The sequence below is a fragment of the Triturus cristatus genome, chromosome 8, assembly GCF_964204655.1.
Source record: "Triturus cristatus chromosome 8, aTriCri1.1, whole genome shotgun sequence".
Lineage (NCBI taxonomy): Eukaryota > Metazoa > Chordata > Amphibia > Caudata > Salamandridae > Triturus > Triturus cristatus.
The window spans coordinates 1,600,204,383-1,600,226,593 of NC_140591.1; positions in this window are offsets into that span (position 1 = coordinate 1,600,204,383).

The following is a 22,211-nucleotide window of genomic DNA, read 5'->3' on the forward strand; positions in this document are numbered from 1 at the left end:
ATGACGTCACATATTACATCACTCATGACATGGTCAGTGACATCACTGATGACATCACTGATGACATCTCAAATGACATCACTGATGACGTCACTGATGACGACATATATGTGATGAATTAGTTCACCTTCTCCCACCATAATATAAATTAAGAAACACCAACTCAAAATTACAGATGGCTATTTTGAAAACCATAGATACTCTAATACCAAAAAAAACATACCTACTCATTGACTCTTAGATCTACATGCACCTCCACTCACTCACCTCTACAGACACTTATACTTACAGTCACTCCGTACAAGACTATCATATGCATTTATACACCTATTTAGACACTCACACACTACCAATCATCCATTGAGGTACTGACACACCTAGTCAGTCATGCAAATAAACAAACTCCAATTTACTCACCTATGCAGTTATACACACTCAAGTTCAATTACTCATAAAAATCGTACCATATTCTTACACTCATATAGAATCATTGATACAAGCACACACTCATCCATACAGTCACTCTCGCAATCATCCATACAGTCAATCTCACAATCACACACCCTCACATCTACCCAATTATATACTATTACACGTATATATACTGTCTTTCACAAATGTAGTTTGTCACAAATGTACAACTGAGATATACATTCAATCCCTGACACACCCTTACATACACTCACCCAATCATACAATCCATCACAGTTGCACTCTTAGAACCATGTACCCATAGAATCACCCACTCACACATCTATGCACAGAATCACACACACCTCACCCACTCATACACTCTGAATCTGAAAGATTGTTTAAAAAAGCCCCAAATCTATCCTCACTAAAACATACCTTGATAGAAATGTCACATATATATTATAAATACCTTTTAAGATCAATAACAATTTTCTAGAAATTCCGTCTGTAAACCTTGTTGCAAAAGCACATACGCCAAAATAATATCTGTCAAAGAAGTCCACAATTGTTTGTATTACTTTTCCTTGAGGCCAAATAGTAATTTAAAAATCCTTTTTAAGTGATATCTTCAATTTTAATCCTTTAACATTAAAATAATGCTTTCTTCAGATGCAGATTTTAGTATTTAAAATTTAGGTTTCAGAAAAATTAAGTAAGAATTGGGTAAATCATAAGGCAAACGTTGCTTGAAAATCAATTGGGAATCATTACACAGTGTCCATCCTTTTTCACATTTAAGACAAACTGTGTAATGACCTGAAGTTATGGAAGGACCATTATGAAAAATTATTGCAACTGCAACAAAAGTTTTTCCAGAAATTGATAATTGGTTACCAACAAACTTCTTTAGTAAAGTTTCCAATTTTGTTCCATCAGCTCTACAACGTTGTACCATTAAAATTACATACTGTCCATATTTCTTAAAAAACTAACGTTGACAACATTTCAGATTTACATTCAGAACATTCCATGTTGTGATTAGCATCTTTAACTAATTTACTAAAAGACACTGATTTACTTTCTGGTAATGGTAAATATATGAACCGTTCAGAATCAGCATTACTACTGCATGTGTTCATACTGTTTTCACAACAATATTCCCATTTATAAGAGACACCAAATAAATGTTCTACTTCTACACCTTCATCTTCCAGTACCATCAGCATATACATTAAGAATTCCTGTGCATCTTGCTGGACATTTTCTTTAAACTGTGTAGATCCAGAACATACATCTAAAAGATTTCTAATATCAGAAGCACTTTCTATTTTCGTTTTATCATTACTCAGCTTATCATAAAGGAGACTCAGCAGAGAACAGAATCTTTTTCCCTGATTTAGTATTATCTGCTCTTGCAACATTTCAAGATAAAATACAACATTCAGCACTACATTTGCGTAGCAGTTGACACCAGAGCTATTTTCAAAATGACAACCAACAACCTCTTCAACACTGTCCTTTTTCTTTTTCCTTGCAATCACATCACTCTCCTTTTGTTTTCTGTTCTGTACATCCACATTAGAGATATTCTCAATTCTCCTTTTCCGAGAAAAAACACGTTTTTCAATCACAGGATACTGACCTAAATGAGGAGCATAGGTTCTTCTTAATCTATTATACTCCTTTACACAATTCGCATCAGCACTAACTTTTGAGTCATCAAAGTCTATATGCCATACCTTCTTTGAACACAGTAGAACCAATGTTTACAAAAGCACTATCTACAGTCAATCCTTGAGACTTGTGAATAGTTACAGCATATGCTAGAGAAAATGGAAACTGCTTCCTACGTACATATAAGTCTTTCACTAGCAAAAAACGAACTGAACAATGACTAATGTCTTTAACCTCTTTAATCTGATCAAATTTTATTTTTAAAAATTCAATTCCATCTTTTTTCTGGTACTTCTCAAAACCCACAACTTTACCCATAGCTCCATTCACTAAACCTTTCTCTACATCCAAATTACGCCTTAAAATTACTCGACAGTTCATGCAAACATATAGATTTTTTTCTAATCCAGCTGTTTTTGAAATGTTCTTCTCTAGAGAATCCAATTTATTTTTCAGTTTGACTGTTAATGTAATAGTAATTCCTTCATGCTGAATTTTGTCCACTGCTTCCATTTTGTTAATCTCTTCCTTTTCCAATTTCAAAAGTTCCTCATTGAATATCGAGCATTCACGTAGTGTTGGCATTAAGCAGATTACAGTATTTTTTTCAGCAATGTTCTTGTAAATTTTCTCTGCAACTATTTCTTACTTTGGAAATAAATTATGTAGCAACCGACTCTGTAATGCTTTTCTGCCAACTTCTGTGAGTAGTCCAATTCTGATATCTTTCAGAATACTTGCATAATCTTCATCGTTTGCTTGCCTCATATTGGTAGTAAGTTCTTTGTACTCAAAGAACGACCAAATATTCGCGTTACCAATGCTTCCTAATGACTTCTTCGTGTCTTCATGTGTCACAGTATTAAACACTGGTTGTCCTTTAACTGGAGTGAGCTGTAGAAGATCCCCAAAAACTATGACGTGTTTTCCTCCAAATAACACGTCATAGTCTCTCTTTAAAATTTGTTGCATTCTTAAATGCACAAAGGCAAGCATTAAGTTTGATACCATGCTTACCTCATCAATAATGAGAAGTTGCATCTTCTTCAACACTCTTGAAACTTCAAAGCATGCTTCTCCTGTTAGCTTGTGATATTCTATTTTGTTCTCATGCTCCACTGGTAACATTAGCAAGCGATGTAAGGTAATTCCTTTTATGTTATATGCTGCTAACCCAGTTGGAGCAGTAACAACACAAGACAAAGTTGAATCTGTTTTTTGCTGTAGGTAGCTTCTTATGACTTTTATTAAGAAACTTTTTCCAGTTCCAGCTTGTTCACTCACATACATCCTGATTGGTTCAAATGATGTGCATGGGCACTCTTTATTTTCATATAGTAATCCATGATCAATATTTTTTGTGACTTCTTCATAAATTTGTTTTTGTTCTTCATTCAGTTGTTGTTCCAAATTTAGTAAGTCTATTGAATCTTCCTGAGCTTGCTTCATAGCCATTTCCACTTCAGTCATGGCTATTGCAGCTTCATTTTCTACGATAGGTTGTCCTAGGGGATCTTGACTGAGCGTTCCAGAACTTTGGCTGTCTTGAGAAATGTCTTTAGCTACTTCAGCTGCAATTGTAGTTTCCTGTTCAATTTCTTCATTTAACATTTGCACATAATTTGTGAAAGTACTGCATTCAATCGTATCTTTACATGCATTAAAGGAATCTTCATAGCTATGAAATTCTCCAAGTAGTTCGTCCTCTGAACGCCATGGTCTAAACAGCTGTAAAAGGGCCAAGTAGTAAAATTCCTTTTTCTCAGTAGTGTCACAACTCAGCTTCCTGTGATTAATCAAACTTCCTTTTGTTTGCTTCACCAAACATCCTTCCTCACCAATGACTTTATATTTTCCATTGTTGATGTCTTCTGTGGCTTTCCGTGAAAAAATGTAGTTCTGCAGCACTTCATAGAGACACATGTTCTCAAGATGACGACTTCTTTTGGGGTAATACGTGTCCAACATGTTTGATTTCAAAATATCTGTACTTTCCGGGTCGTTCTCTGCTAAATATTCAATTTCTCCAACAGATTTCAGTACCCGATTTCGCCTTCCTGCAAGGCTTAAACTTACCCAAATTATTCTTCTGGATTTCGAGTACAGACTTGCAGATGATAACCTATCTGAGCATTCGTAGGATCCAATTTCTCGATGCGATAACATCTTTAAACTGAAACTGTATAGCTTCTTACTGACAGTCTTCTCATGAGAAATCTCTTCCCACATTTCCTTCAATTCCGTTTTCTCAGATTTAGTGATGTACGATGTGACATACCGAGCAACAGCAATAGAATTGTCCGCCACATACTGAATATCCATGTTAGCATTCCACATGGATAAAATGACTGGGTTGTAGTCATTTATATATTTTGACTCTTCTTTTCTTCTTAGGTTGTACGTATTTTTGGGAGATTTTCTTGTAATTGTATGTCGCACAGCTGACATAAAACTATTGACTCTTCCTTTTGAAAGAACAGGTCTTGGAAATCCAAATCGACATTTTGTGTAGAATATATCTTTGCTCTTGTACTTTCGCCGACAGTGTTTCCACACCGATGACTTTGGAAACGTAAAACTTGCTCTTTTAACTTTTTCTCTTCTGTGCTTTTAGGTATAGCACATGTTGCATATTCTTCAATGAAACTTAAAACTGCATCATCAGAATCTGTTCCAATTTTGGGGCATCCTTGATCCACAGCAGCATATGAATATGAGGAGCACCTCTTGCTTGGTACTCTTTTCTCCAAAAGAAATCCACAACTTCTCCAAGAGGTGTTTTTTTTAAATTGCAGATGAAGGACATCATAGCCTCAAATCTATGATTGAAATATCTGCAAACATTAACCGGATCCAATGAGCACAACTCACCTGCTGTCTTGTACTGGATGTTTTTAATGTTGGAATTTGCCTCTCGCAGAAAATCCAGTAAATCATCCCAAGCATACTCGGCACAGCTTAGGGTAAGGAACAATGTAGGAGTTCCTAAATTCCGTAACATACATTTCAATTCTCCATGGCGTCAGTACCAATATTCATTTGTCCCACGCTGACAAGCCATCAGATTGATCAATTGTGATTCCAAATGATCATCTCGCTGCTGCACTTTGTTCATAAAATCCTTAGCAGACACATTATGTAGATGTACTCCACTTTTTAAAATGTGATTTACTGCATAAGATAGTGCAGACAAGTCGCTTTCAAATAAAAGATGGAACAAATAAGGAATACTTTGACGAAATCTTGAATCTTCTGCATATAATCTTGTAGTCCGATACTCAGAAGCTGGAATCTGTACTGGGCGTTCATCGTATCGTCCACCTTTTCCTGTAGGAAACAGCTGGGGAAAACATTGAGCTTCCAAGCTCTCCTCCCATACACTCACGGGAGTTTCTTTTGCTTTCTTCATCTGAAACAGATCAATAGTGTTTGCCATAACTTCTTTTGAATGAAGAGGATGTATGCTGAAATGTTCATAAATTTCTTCTTCTTTTGACTTGTCCACTTTTTCAATTTGCCCAGTTGGTGTTTCTGTGTCTTCTTGTAAATCTTCTTCTTCTTCATTTATATAAATTGATTCATACCATTCATTATTCCTTTTCAAATATAAATTTGCTCTTTGTACTTTCCGTACATCTACCAGCTCCTGCCAAATTTTCTTATTCTTTGTAGGTACACCATTAACCAGAATAACTAACGGTTCAGTTTCCAAAGTATCTGCATCAATAGTTTCCATATTTTTTTCCAAATCCAATGGCAAATACACAACTCTTCCTTTTAAACCTCTCAGTAAATCTGAAGGAGGTAATTTACCGGTTTTGGGCTCCATACGTACTATAGTCTGGAACGGATGAACACATTGAATGAGTATAGACTCATACGTATTTAAATCAGAAAGTTCGGCAGGAATAGCAACCAATTCTAAATTATTATGTACAGCTCTAGCCGGCATTCTATTTTCTTCGAACTTATTATAACAGTATTTACAAATACGCTGATCTTCACCCAATTCAAAATCTAATTTTCGTGTTAAGTCACTCTTACTTACTTCTGATTGTACATTAGCTTTTTGTTTTTGCTGTCGACTCTGTTGTTGCTTTGTACTTGAAACATTGTTGGAAGTGCATTTATTTTTACCATTTTTTGTTTTTTTGAAGATATTTTTTTTTTAAATCCTTAGTTTGCTTACCAGAAGACTTTATCTTTTTGCCATCACAAGCTTCTCCTCCTATTTTTTTTTTAGCAGTTGTGTTCAAATATAGTTGTTGCTTTTCTTTTCTCTTTCTTGTCTTTAAAGGCATTTTTTTATTTGTTCACTGTTGCAAGAAACTAAAAAAAAAATACCTTTTTGTAATTATAATTCATTATAATTTTTTTTCAGCTTTTCAAATCCTATCATATGAGCTGACCCTTTCCTATGAGTGCATATCTTACAAAACAAGATAAACATTAATTTAATCCCTGACAACAATTGCTGTGTGCACACAGACTCATGGTGTGATTCTAGGCAGAAAGCGATTTTTTCTTCGGCAGTTTCAATGCACATTTACTACTGTGGTGGAGCAAGTGATAATTACCGTGACAGCCTGACACATTTTCCTTATAGTTTAGAGAGGCAGAAAAGAGCACATGTCCTAACAGCTACTTCATACCATGAGCATGTGGAATCTGGGTGAGTGATTAGACTAGAGCAAAGGAAATGATCCTTGGTGACATTCAACATGTTTGCGTTACACACTGCTATCTGAAACACCACACAGAGCTGAGTCCTACGCATAGGACTGTAGGAGAAGCTGCTGCGTGTGTGCAAAGAGTGTGTTTGTGGAGACTGTGTATTGTCTGTTGCAAGAGAGATCTGCATGGAGACTTGCACAGCTGTATGAAGACTGCAGAGACGTATGTAACAGTGCATTTATGGTAAGGGTTAATTTGAGTTTTGAACATGTAACAACTTCCTCTCCCATTGCAAGTTTGAAAGGAAAATCTACCCTGTTGGTTTCAAATGTGTTCGCATTTGCCTCTCATTTGTGAGAAAGGGATTTCTGCTCAGAGCTAACCATCACAGTTGAAGAAAACAAGCTGCCCCTTTCCTGCAAGTGCAAGTTTTACAGAACAACTGCAACACAAATTAAATCTCTGGCAACAATTCCTTTGTGCACACAGACTCATGGTGTGATTCTAGGCAGAAAGCGATATTTTCTTTGGCAATTTCAATGCACATGTACTACTGTGGTGGATCAAATGATAATTACTGTGACAGCCTGGCACATGTTCCTTCTCATTTAGAGAGGCACAAAAGAGCACATGTCCTAACAGCTTCTTGAGACTATCAGCATGTGTTACAGGGTGAGTGATTACACTAGAGCAAAGGAAATCAGCCTTGATGACTACCTCAGCATTTGCAAGATTGGAAGGAAAATCTACCCTGTTGATTTCAAACGTGTTAGAATTTGCCTCTCATTTGTGCAATACTGATTTGTGCTGACTGCTATCCATCACAGTTGAAGAAAACAGGCTGACCCTTTCCTGGGAGTGCAAGTCTTACAGAACAACAACTTCACAAATTAAATCTCAGACAACAATTCCTGTGCGCACACAGACTCATGGTGTGATTTTAGGCACAAAACAGTGTTCCTGGGTAATAACAGTACACCTTAAATTATGGGGAAGACATACTCCATAATATCTTACAAGTTCAAGGCAGATACATATCTTCCACAACATAAAAAGTAAGACACCACTTTTAAAGTACAATGAATATCTACCATGGTAATTTCAAATGTGTTTGCATTTGCCTCTCATTTGTGATTTAGTGATTTCTGCTGAGTGCTAACCATCACAGTTGAAGAAAACAAGCTGTCCCTTTCCTGCAAGTGCAAGTTTTGCAGAACAACTGCAACACAAATTAAATCTCTGGCAACAATTCCTGTGTGCACACAGCCTCATGGTGTGATTCTAGGCAGAAAACAGTATTTGATTGGCACTTTCAAAGCACATTTACTACTGTGGTAGAGCAAGTGATAATTACTGTAACAACCTGACACATTTTCCTTATAGTTTAGAGAGGCAGAAAAGAGCACATGTCCTAACAGCTACTTCATACCATGAGCATGTGGAATCTGGGTGAGTGATTAGACTAGAGCAAAGGAAATGAGCCTTGGTGACATTCAACATGTTTGCGTTACACACTGCTATCTGAAACACAACACAGACCTGAGTAGTACACATGGGAGTGTAGGAGAAGCTGCTGCGTGTGTGAAAAGAGTGTGTTTCTGGAGACTGTGTATTGTCTGGTGCAAGAGAGATGAGCAAGGAGACTTCCACAACTGCATGAAGACTGCAGAGATGTATGTAACAGTGCATGTGTTGTAAGGGTTAATTTGAGTTTTGAACATGTGACAACTACCTCTGCAATTGCAAGGTTGGAAGGAAAATCTACCCTGTTGATTTCAAACGTGTTAGCATTTGCCTCTCATTTTGTGCAATACTGATTTGTGCTGACTGCTATCCATCACAGTTAAAGAAAACAGGCTGCCCCTTTCCTGGGAGTGCAAGTCTTACAGAACAACAACTTCACAAATAAAATCTCAGACAACAATTCCTGTGTGCACACAGACTCATGGTGTGATTTTAGGCACAAAACAGTGTTCCTGGGTAATACCAGTACACCTTAAATTATGGGGAAAACACACTCCATAATATCTTACAAGTTCAAGGCAGATACATATCTTCCACAACATAAAATGTAATACACAACTTTTAAAGTAGAATGAAAATCTACCATGGTAATTTCAAATGTGTTTGCATTTGCCTCTCATTTCTTTGAAAGTGATTTCTGCTAAATGCTAACCATCACAGTTAAAAAGAAGCTGTCCTTTTCCTACAACTGCAAGTCTTACTTTTCAACAGCAACACAAATTAAATCTCTGACAACAATTTCTGTGTGTACACAGACTCGTGGTTTGATTCTAGGCACAAAACAGTATTCCTCAGTGATACCAGTACACCTTAACTTATAGTGAAGACATACTCCATAATATTTTACAAGTTCAAGACAGTTAAATATCTCCCAAAACACAAAATGTAAAACACAACTTTAAAAGAAGAAACTAATTTCTATTATTTATATCAAAATGCACCACATACATTCCCTCTCAAATTCATAACTCACCTCTAAAATTAGTTAGTTGAGAAAGAAATGTGGCACTCAAACAGCAGATTATCAGAGTCAGGATCTCAGAGCTGTACACCTCTCTCCTCTCACCAGAACCAGTAAATGGCAATGTTTCCCTCTCTTTTTTCACACATATACATGTTAACTTCAAATCACAGTGCTTCCCACATTTTTTCAAATGAAATCACACATTTCTATTGGTTGCAAATTTCAACCCTTTTCCAAATGATCCCTTCCCCCAACATGACTTCTACCTGCTAGCATAGCAACAGGTCATGGAACACTGGTGTGAGCAGAGAGGTCAGAAGTTCAGCACACAATGTTTCAAATCCAAAGAGCAAGAGTGCTTGACTTTTCAAACCTAACAGCAAATCCACACTAATGTTCTGTGGGAACACATTTTTCTGAACCAATACAAAACATGCTTGTAAAAATGTAAACATGCAGCCTAGTTTTAACTGTAAAATGGTTTGAATCAACCAATGAGTTCTTTTAATTATAAAAAAAGTAAGTTTGCCTCCATTTTTCAACTTTTTTTCCTTTCATATTGCCATTCTACTGAAAGACACCTCCTGAGTGCATCCAGATCTCCTTGGAAGATGTTCACAGTGTGGATTGTAGGTCATAGCTATGTCTTCTGGAGTGAAAAGTATGCAGAAAAAAGAGGTATGGTGAGTGACCTTGCTTTGCCTAATGTAGACATTAAATGGATTGGTCAGAGAGGGTTAAAGTGGCACCAATTAATGCCCTTGGTGAAATCCTTTCTACATCTCCCACAGCCTAACCTTATTATTGTGCACTGTGGTGGAAATGACCTAGGCACTTTAACTGGGGTAGGTCTGGAAATGCATATTAAGGACACCTGTGTGCAATTGATGTCACTTTTTCCACAAACTGCCTTTGTATTTTCTAATATATGCCAAAGGCAAAAGTGGAACTGGTCCAACCAACATTGTCCACAGATTGACAAAGCAAGGAAGCACGTCAATAAGTCTGTTTCTGCTTTCCTCAGAGACTATGGTATGGGTTCTATATACCACAACAACTTGCGTTACAACATGCAAGACATTTATAGAGGAGACGGTGTACACTTCAATGATGAAGGGAACAGAGTCTTCCTCTTGAACTTTAGACTCTGCATCGGTACTTACTTGTAGATACCGAAAAACACTCAATAAACACAAGGGCTCTTTTTAGAGCCACCTAATATCTAAACACTTAAACTTGTTTTTTAAAACTTTTTTTTTAAGGTTTTCTTTTCGGGTGCGCGCACCCCGCGATATTTTTTTATGCGCGAGCGTAATTTTGATTGGTAGATAGATGTCAGTAAACATTCGAATCGGTCGAAATCAGGAAGTGTCGGCCGCAATTTTGTCTCTCGCAGTCTGAGGGGGTTAAAATATGTGACGTCATCAGCAGTGGATTGCGGTCGCGCGAGTTATAGTTAGCTGAACTAACTATAACGGGGGAATTTCAATGGTTTTTTACGAGTGAAATGTTCAGCTAACTATAACATGTGTAAAACCTATGGTTTTTTCAGTGAATTTGCAAGGTTTTTTAAATGCTAATTCCTAGCTATAACGTGTGTGAAACCTATGGTTTTTTAAGTGAATTTGCAAGGTTTTTTAAATGCTAATATCTAACTATAACGTGTGTGAAACCTATGTTTTTTTTAGTGAATTTGTAAGGTTTTTTAAATGCTAATTTATGTATGTATTATTATATTTTTCATATATTTATTTTACAATAAACTCCCTATATATATAGTTATAGATTGACTGTATCCTGTAATATGGAATGGCTCAGCTCTTTTTTTTGAATTTGGATAAAGATGAGCAGCATAGTTAATATCTTCTATAAACTTATAAACAGTTTAAAATGTGTGTTTTTTTTATTTAAGGGTTTTTCACCCCGCTATTCTTTGAAAAAAAAAAAAAAATGTCACCCTTCGGGGTCCTTCAGGGACCCCCTGACAAAGGCTAGGGGGTCAGGAACTCTCTACCCTGCCCCCTTTTCTTGTTCTCCACCTTTCTTTTTCACTGTCACACACAAAATGGCATCCGACACTTCCTGATTGCGACCGATTCGAATGTTGACTGACATCTAACCACCAATCAGAATTACGCTTGCGCACGGCACAGTGCGCGCATATAGATATTTATGTCAAATGACATCACTGATGACATCACTGATGACATCATCCCGTGAATGTGGTTTGGTTTATTATTTAAATATGTATTATATATATATAGCAATTCCTTTATAGAATGAGTGGATATATAAATATAAATGTCTGGATGGAGGATTTAGTGTATGTGACAGTTGTATATAAATAAGTATACATAAGACTCAGTGATTGTATGAGTGACTGTATGGATATCTGTATACTTGTCATAGGGATTTTATAACACACTAAGTATGAGTTTCAATCTATATGAATAAATGAAGTGGTGTTTGTATAAGTGTGTAGCTGAATAAATGTGAGTATGATCCATTGTTTGCATATGTGAGTAGGATGACTGCATAAGTGAATAGGATGTGTGCTGGTGTGCAATGTCGATATAGGCGTATAAGTATATTTGATAGTGTTCTATTGATCATTGACAGCATGTAGGAGCGTAGTGCTGGGGGTACGGTGCGTACATGCGGGGTGTGGGTACGCACCGTACATACGGGGGTGGGGGTACAGTGCATACATAAGGGGGTGGGGGTATGCACCGTACATATGGGGGTGGAGGTACGGTGCATACATACAGGGTGGGGGAACGCGCTGTACATATGGGGATGGGGGTACGGTGCGTACTCACGGGGGTGGGGGTACGCACCGTACATGCGGGGGTAGGGGTACGGTGTATACATGCAGGGTGGGGGTACGGTGCGTACATGTGGGGGTGGGGGTACGCACCGTACATACGGGGGTGGGGGTACGGTGCGTACATACGGGGGGCTGGGGGTACAGTGCGGATGTGTAGGGATGGGGGTATGGTGCGTACCGGGCCCCCTTTTCCTCGTGCATCGCGGCGTACTTAGCTTTTCCATCACTTTTTGGCTCCAGTAAAAATATTCCTGTGCGAAGTGCTGTGGGTACGAATTGTACTTGCTGGTCTGTAAAACGCTGCCTGACTCCGTGCAAATGTCGCGTACGCGCTGTCCCGGATCGGACTTGTATGTATTTTTCAGTCGCACGGTGTTTTTTACGAATCGTACGGAAATGGTATTTCTGGACGAATCGTACTTGCGGGTTTGTAAGGTGGTTTTCCTGGGTACGAGTCAGACGGAGAAAACGCTCCATACGACGATTCGTACCCGGGTTTTACAGGATCGGAATCGACACCTATATATTTTTAATATAAATGGAAATAAAAATGATTTTTAATTTATTGAAACTGAAATAATATTTTTTGTTGTTGACTGTATAAGTGCAGAACTATAAGTGTTTTGGTTAGTTAGGGGACTGCATGCATAGTGGATAGGGGTTTGAAGCAGTCCATGTGCTAAGGCCTGGCTCAGTGCATGAGTACTTGGGTACTGACTGAATGATTAAAGTACTGCAAGGAGAGAGCCTGGGTGAATTTATAAGTGGTTGGGTTTTGGCGCAGTGAATGGATTACTACATGGTGCTGAATGGGTCACTAGAGGAGTGCAAGGGGAGTGACTTGGTGTTTCCTGGAAGTGTATGGATACTGACTGGGGAATTGAAGATGTGAAAGACAAGTGTGTAGGTGGTTAGAGGACTGCATGCATAGTGGATAGGGGTTTGAAGCAGTCCATTTGCTAAGGCCTGGCTCACTGCATTAATACTTGGGTACTGACTGAATGACTAGAGTACTGCAAGGAGAGTGCCTGGGAGAATTTATAATTGGTTGGGTTTTGGTGAAGTGAATGGATTAGTACATGATGCTGAATGGGTCACAAGAGGAGTGCAAGGGGAGTGACAGGGTGTTTGCTGGAAGTGTGTGAATACTGACTGGTGAATTGAAGGTGTGAAAGACAAGTGTGTAGGTGTTAGAGGACTGCATGCATAGCGGATTGGCATTTGAAGCAGTCCATTTGCTAAGGCCTGGCTCACTGCATGAATACTTACACAGTGGTGAAGGGAGGGGATGGGGCCTGAGGTGACGTGTGAAAACACCTCCTGTGGCATGTTTTAAGTTGGGGAAATAATTCCCCTTCAATCCAGAGAGCCCTAGGGGGATAACTAGCCCACCAGGTGCTTCCAGTAAGTGCCACTGCGCTGTGTTTCAGACAGGTGGCCCAGGCCATGCCCCTTTTTACACCTCTTTGCAATGGCACTTACTGGAGATACCTAGTGAGCTAATTTGCCCCTAAGGACCCACAGGATTCAAGTGGACTTAATCTCCCAACATAAAACGGCCACAGGGCGTGTTTACACAGTGGGGAAGGGAGGGGACGGAGCCTGAGGTGACGTGGGCAAACACGCCTAAGGCACGTTTTAAATTGGAGAAATCATTCCCCTTCAATCCTAAGGGCCCCTGGGTGGTGGTCCCCGGGTCTGTCTTAAGTCTGTCTTAAGTTTGTCTTAAGTTTGTCTTAAGTTTGTCTTAAGTCTGTCTTAAGTCAGTCTTAAGTCTGTCTTAAGTTTGTCCTAAGACAAACTTAAGACAAAATCCTAACTTCTGTGAATACCAAAAGTAGTAAGTTTAGGATTTTGTCTTAAGTTAGTTCTGTGAATCGGCCCCATTATGTTTATTGATTTTGATTGCATTTCTATATTTTTCAAATTCAGTGTGTCATTTTCTTTTTTATTTTAAATACTTTTTTATCACCATTTTTTAAACATATTTCTTCAATTAATTATTTTAAAAATTAAAAAATATTATTTGAATTTAATGTGTTTTTCAAACATATTTTTTTATATTTTTCAAAATAGTTTTTTAACTATAACTGCAAAACTTTATTTTAGACATATTTTTTTTCAATGTTTTTGGTTCCGCGCACCCTAAGCGCACCGTTCACGATCCGTACGCGATAGCATCCGCTCATGGTATGCGTTGGGTACGTGTTTAGTGCGCGAACGCTATGCGACCGGTACGCGACTCCCAGCCTATACGCGATACGTTCGATGTACGTAACGTGACGTCTACGCGCTTCCGCGATGCGTCATATGCGTCCGTGACGCGGTGGGTGCGCGGTTCCCGTGAAGTATTTAACATTTAAAAAAACATATTTATGTATTGCATGTGAATATTAATTGAATGCAAACTCTAAACTAGTCTTAAAACTAATATATTTTGACATCTAATACTATATTTCTTTTTAATTCAATTTTGCGGATGCGCGCTGGGTGCGTGCTGCGTAAGCGCACGGTGCGCGGATCCCATGTGACCTGCAAAAAAAAGAGATTTGATTGGTTCATTACACTTCCTGTTTTAACTACTGAAACACCCCACCCATTTTAATCATTCTTCTTTGAGCTTCTTTGGAGAACCATCTCTTTGGAGAAAAGAAGATTTTTTTACACTAAGTATACACTTAGTTCTAACTTTTTGCAACCAAAAATGGCTTCAGGGCAGCAGGCATCACCTGCATCACCTCAATCCTCTGAGGATGAATTTTTGCCGGAGGAACCAATCAAAAAACGTTTTGCTTCAGTGGTGTGGAAATTTTTTACTTTTCCCGAAGGACAGAATAAGACCAATGCCACCTTGGTCACATGTAAGATTTGCAAAAGAGTCTTATCGAGAGGGGATCTTACCAAGAAATACTCTTGTGGCACGGCAAGTATGATGAAGCACATGAGGAGCCTTCATCCAAACAATCTTGCACGTGAAGAGTGCCGACGGATGAGAGACACTCCTGCTCCTGCGCCATCCACCTCATCGCAGCCGAGCACGTCAAGAGTGCATCCCTCAGACCAAACCTTGGACATCCATCCTCAATTTCAATTTTTAAAAGTGCTCTGCACTAAGTGCAATAAGACTTTGTGCTATGGCAAGCAGTCAGTCAACCTCATCTGCCGCCGGCAGGAAAGTCATATTAGCTAGTTTTTTTTTTGTTTTTTTTTTACTGTTCCCTGAAGTTCATTGTTTGGTGTCTCCTGGTTTTTTTTTCAGAAAAACCAAAAAAATCACAAAATTGTTCAAACCCCCCCCAAAAAAACATAAAAGAAGAAAGACGAAAAAAAAAAGTTCTTTTAAGAACTAACTTTCCTGGTTTAAAAAAAACAGCTACATTTCTTTGTTAGTGTGTGAAAGTTTAGATGAATGTATGTAGACTACGTAATTGACTGAATGAATGCATTAGTAGAGTATGGTGAATGTATAAGTGCAGAACTATAAGGAAGTGCTGCAGCATCACACAGTAACCTCTTTAATTGTAGTGTGCTGTAGTACTTCCGAAGCACAGGGATGCAACATATGTACATAAATATGTTGCAAATCTATGCTTCTCTCTGCACGGCTGCTTAAACTGCAGCCATGTGGTGACACAGGCACCCTTGCACAATAGTGCAAGGATATCTGTGTCATGTGCTGTTTGTTTTTCTACAGGAAGACACACCTTCCTGTACAAAAACAATGAGAAAATGCATTTTTCTCCTTCAATGTATGCTGAACATTTCAGCATGCATTGAAGAAATAAAAATGTGGAGAAATTAAAACAATTCTCTTTGTTGTGCTTTCCTACACCAATTGTAGAATGGTGCACCATTCACACACATATCGAGATTTACGATTTCTAATAAATCTAGACATGTGTCTTGTTCTATGAGTATTAAGTGCAATCATACACAACAACACTTATAGAACACCCTTTCAACCGAAAGTGGTCTGCATGATGAAGTTATATTTTCATGGGGTATAAAAAGTGCACAGAGTGTCTTTTCCTCTCTTTGAAAATATGAAAGAATATCTTACACAATAACTATGTTACAAAAAGTGACATATTTCCGTTTTTAAATTTCCTTGCGAATGATAGAAGGTAAGCACAGAATTTTAACTGCAAAGATGTTCAAAGAAGAATGATTGAAATGATTGCGGTCCTTCAACAGCTAAAAAGATGAAATATTATGAACCCCTCAAATCTCTTTTTTTGCAGGCCACTTGATATCTGATTATGGTCAAATTTCAAAACTACATAAACAAAGTGTTTTAAGAAACGTGTTTCAACTTTGTAGATTCTTGCAGGCCTCTTCATTCTGCATATTGAGACTTAGTTAAACTTACCTTCACAGTAATAGGAATAAAACATGTTATTCATTTTTGCCTATTTTTCTTTCAAATATAAATTCTTAAAAATTGTTCATTTTAAAATTTGGATCTGTGAAAGAAAATAAAATAAAAATTATAACATATAATAATTAATTTTTTACAACACAACATAATTTCCACAAAGTAATTTGTTTGCCTTTTTTGCTGTTCTCAGAATTTATTGAATTTCACTCGAAATAGTGATTTCAATGGTACTCATCACTTAACAGCGGGCAAAAAAAAAACAATCAGAAAGATTGTTAAAAAAAAAACAACATACTATTCTCAGTAAAATACCAGAAAATACAAATCATACATATATGAAATGCTTACAGATTACAAAATGTTATAACTTTAACTTATAAAAACGGTAAATGTTGCCACATTAAAATAATCACCGAATAAATGATCACCAAAAAGTCCATAATTCAATAATATACCTTTCCTTGAGGCCAAATGGTATTTTTGCACTTCTTCTTTATGTAAACTGTCCAATGGTAGTTCTATTAAATTATAATAATAAATTCCTCAGAGAGTGAATTTGCTTCCTAAAACTTTGGCTTCAAAAATATTAGGTAGGAATTTTGTAATTCCCTAGGCAAACGTTGTTTGAAAACCAACTGGGCATCATTACAAAGTGTCCAGTCTTTGTCACATTTTAGATAGGCAGTGTAATGTCCAGATGTGGTGGAAGGACCATCATGGAAAATTATTGCAATTGCTACAAAAGTCCTTCCTGATATTGATATTTGTGCTGCTACAAATTGTTTTATTAAAGTATCCAATTTTCTTCCATCAGCTGTACAACGTTGCATCATTAAAATTATGTATTTTCCATATTTTGTTAACGATAATGTGGATAACATTTCTGATTTTCATTGGCTACACTCCATGTTTTGGTTTGCACCTTTCACTAATTTATTGAAAGCCACTGATTTACAGTCTGGTAATGTTAAATACAGAAATCTCTCAGTGTCTACATTGGTGCTACATGTATACGTGCAATTTTCACAATGATGTTCCCATTTGTAAGAAAGGCCAAAAATATTTTCTATTTCTACACCTTCATTTTCAAAAATGGTAAGCATATACATTAAAAATTCCTGAGCATCTTGTTGGATATTTTGTGTAAATTGTATAGAACCAGAGACACATCCAAAAGACTACGAACATCTGAAACAGATTGTATTTTACTTCTATCTGTTGTCAATTTTTCATAAACTGAGTGCAACAGAGAACAAAATCTTTTTTGCCGATTCTCTATAATTTGCTCTTGAAAATCTTCAAGATAAAAAACAACATTGACCACTACATTAGCATAGCAGTTGACACCAGAACTATTTTCAAACTGATAACCAACAATCTCTCCAACAGTGTCCAATTTCTTTTTACCTGCAATCACAACATTATCTTGTTCTTTTCTTTTCTTGATACCTTCAGAACAGATATTCTCTAACCTTCTTTTTCGACCAACCACACGCTTTTCAAATACAGGATATTGACCTAAATTTGGAGCATACACCCTTCTTAACCTATTATTCTCTTTTACACAGTTTGCATCTGCAGTAACCTTTGTCACATCAATATCAATCAAAAACAAACCAGATAATGTTTAGGGGTGGGCGGAATTTGCGAAATTCACTTTCGCAAATTATCGCGAAAATGCTGAAAATCTCCACAAACACGCCGGAAATATCGCGAAGATGCAGAAGTTTTTTCGCGGTATTTTTTGCGTGATCGCGGGTCGCCAACTTACCCATGCGGTTGCTCACGGGCGCGGCCATCTTGTTTTCACTTGTCCCGCCCTCTCGCGATGCTTACTTCCTGTTCCGGGTCGCGCAATGCTTGTTCGCGCCTGTTCGCGGTCGATATTTCCTGTTCGCGACCGCTTTTACTTGATCGCGTTGCTTTTTGCTTGCTCGGGAGAAAATATCGCGATAACTTGCGCACGTGGTCGCAATGGGCGCGGCCATCTTGTTTTTCACTCTATTGCATGGTTCTGGGGCCTGATTTTGAATCCTCCTAAAATCTTTTCAATCCTTTGTGTATAGCCATTTTTTTTGGATCTTTATTACTTATTATTTCTCTAACTATTTTCCTGCTTCCATATTTTTTGTTTTTGTCTACTTTTTTTTGTTTTTTAGCTACTTTTTCTCTTTCTATTGCCTGCTATTTATTTCCTTTACTCCTTTATTTATTTTAACTTTTCTTTCCCGCCCCGTCCCCAGAACCATGTCCAAGGGTAGGGCTGTTCGCCGGCGCAGCCAGAGCCGCGACCGCCTTCCTTGTGGAAGGCGGCGCCCACAAGGGGTGCAGGCACGGGCCTTATTTGGGGAGGTGGAGTTGGCTGCACTAATTTTCTTTGTGCAGCGCCACCTCCCCTCAACCCTGGCAGCAGGTGGCAGGCCTGGGTCCGGGTACGGCCTCTGGGAGCGTCGGCAGCGGTGGGGGAAGGTGGGCCGGGCAGTGTCACGCTTCTCTGGTGTCCGGCGCACCCAGGCGCAGCTGACGCACCGGTGGTCCGACATCTTGGACCGTGAGCAGGACCTGCTGGATCTGCTGGGAGTGGAGGTCCCGGGGCTTGGTGAGTACCTATTTAATTATTACTACTTTGTGTCTGTTCTTCTGCTCTGTGTTTTATATTGCGAATATCTTTTTTTTCTTCCAACCAGCTAGAATGTTGCTGCTTACATTCCAGGTTATTACGTTTAAAAGTCTGTGATTTTTTTGACACAGGTGCTCTTCTGCGCTACTATTAATCTTACTTGTTTGCAGCTTTGCGTTTGCTTTGCGTGATTCTTTACGAGTTTATTTTAGAGAAATTAAGTTACGTAACGCTACAGTGACTCTAGTCCACTCCTTATTTTGTCCTGTCACTAATAGATGGGGGGGATTGATACTTAGGTTTAGGTACTTTGTATGAGCTTCTAATTTGTTAGTGGTATGCATGATGCCCCCTCACTCAGTTACGTGACGTGCTGGTAGTACGGCAGTCTTTATTAGAACCTTTTCTAGTTTGTTCAATGAGTGGTGGTAGGCTTAGCAGTTACTTAGCACTAGCAGATCAGCATCAATCAATCAAACCCAAATTTGGTGTATACAAAACATGTAGTCATGTTCATGTGTCCTCCATGATTTGACCATATGCATTGTTGAGGAATACAGTGGAAATGCATACTTAATGTACAATTGGCATGCCTGGAATAGGTGGGCTAGGTTGGGTGGTACGTTGTACTTAGGCTTAGTTGTAACTTGGTATTCTGGAATCAGAATGGAAGACTGGATTACTGTTGATAAATAGTTAATTCAGTAGTCGAACTGCGAATCCCCCGATATTACTTGTTGACCAGATGAGATCGGTCAATTTAGTTATTGCAATTGTTGTTTACATAAGTGTTTTTTGACCGTTGTTGAAAAATAATGTATTTGTTTGACACCATCCATCAATGTTTGTCTCTTTCTTATATCTTTCCTGTTCATCAGCACCCAGGGGCAGACCGACAGGGACTGGGCAGTCGGCGGGACACTCAGAACACCACCAGGAGGACACCGCTGAGGGCTCCTCTGCTGGCCCCAGTAAGTCTTCTTGTTTTTAATAATATTTCTTATTCCATAACTTGTACTGCCCCATATTTTTCCCGAACTATGTTTGTTTCCAAATGCTATTTTTTTACCACCAATTATTCTTCGATCTGTACGGTTTCAAAAATCTTATCCCTGCCTCCGCTATGATGACTCTGAGTACTACTACTACTACATACTATCAGTCTGTCTGTACTGTAGTAGCTAGTCTTGCCCAGTTGGCCAGTGCCACTCTTTGTGAAAGGTTGTAATATAAAACTCATATTCACCAGTAGCTCGAGCCATTGAGTCCAATCCGTTGGGTCGTCGTCTTGTACTACTTTTACTCTTATTGATCTTGAGGCTTTGCAAAATTCACAGCAACAACAGCCCTACCAGATTTATTACTATTTTGATATGATACCCTTTAGGACATACTACTGTTGTAGGGATCTTGCACATACACAGACATTTGCACCAGAAAATAGGATGTTGGTGATGGTAGGTTGGACCTTCCTTGCACACCTCAATCAGAAATTCCGCACCCACCACAATTACACTGCTTGACTATAGTACTGTCTTGTCATAACTATTAGGTCTCGGAACCCTCCCCCCAAGATACCCAACAAGTAGACAACCCAGAACATAACACACCCAACCTCTCAGTCGTGGAAGCAATTCACATGCACACACGTACTTTAATTTGCTTACTCGTGTAAGTTAGTCCACACCAAATACCACCAAGTCTATGTAAGTTCAAAATGCTTATTTCAATTTGAGAAGGTCTGTACACTGTTTTCTTATAAATGCAGCACCAACCGGAAAATCAATAACATTAAAGCAATATACATTGTTACACTTATACAGTTGGGAATTAAATCATGATAACTGAACAGTGGTGGAAGGCAGCACCACCATCCCATAGCAATTTAGTTTATATAAATTTATAAATGAAGATGTGAGTGAAGGGACCCCTCACCTTAGAAGAACCTAGTACTGGTAGTTGTTGCATCATTCAGAAGCTCTGATTCGTAGAAGGGAATCTTGCGTCTGTAATGCGAAAAATAAAATGGTGTGCGTTAGTATATTGCAACTTGCAAGCATTTCTCAGCCGTGCCAAAAAGTGTAGCATTTATGGATAAGCAATATGGACTAACAGTAACAGTAGTACACAAGTACTTCCTAAAAAAGTGGCTTGTTAATGTTTGTTGACCGCTTGTACGCAGCGCATAGACTAGACAGTAGCAGTGTGAGGCAGGTCATGTGGGCTCAAAGGTGTCTTAAGAAGCTGCAAGGTAAAGGTAACGTCACATGTGCAAAAATAAAAGACACAAAGGTAAAATGGTAGCATGGCTAGGGCTAATTAAGCAAAGGCTACAATGATCATATATAACTATTAGTGTCTACTCTACTACTACCTGATTTGTACTAGTGATGTATGTTAGTATTAACTCATTTTTCAACCTTGCTACTGATCAATAGGGGGGAGGTGTATATGACGCCTAATAAATGTGTAATGTTTTCTAGGCGCACTACCGACCACCATTGCCGGGGCCAGCGAACAAGGCGACGCGGAGGGCGAGGATGCGGCAGTTGCTGCCGATACCGACGATGGAGCGGTAGGGGGAGTGGCAGCACCAGTGGCAGGCGGTGGTAAGTTAGATTCATAATCCTTAACTATTGTTGAACTTGACAGTACACCCACTGCAAGGGTGCACTGTATGTATATGTATACTGTACAGTTGTGATTTAGGGCCCCATTAGGATGGTGGGCGTATTGCCCCCGCCGGGCCGGCTGGAATTCACTGCCGACACCGCAGGGGCAAACCTCCCGCCATCCCTGTAGAAAATATTCAGACCCCCCACATGTCGACCAGGCGGAAAAGGGTTCAATTTGCCGGTGGTGTCTCTATGAACACACCGCCAGTCATATAATCTGCATTTTGGAATGCCTTTGCGTGGTGGCATTGCCGTCCACCACGGAAAGGCATGCAGACATTGCAGAGTATGCTTGGGTGCCCCCATGAAGGGTACCTACCTATGCTATGGTACCCCCCACCTTTCAAAGCAAAACGTGACAGGCTCCGTGCGGGGTCCGTCATGTTGTGCTTGGAAAAGCAGCACAACATTTTAGCATTGCTTTCAGCAAAGCCAACCAGAATGTAAAAAAAAACAGGATG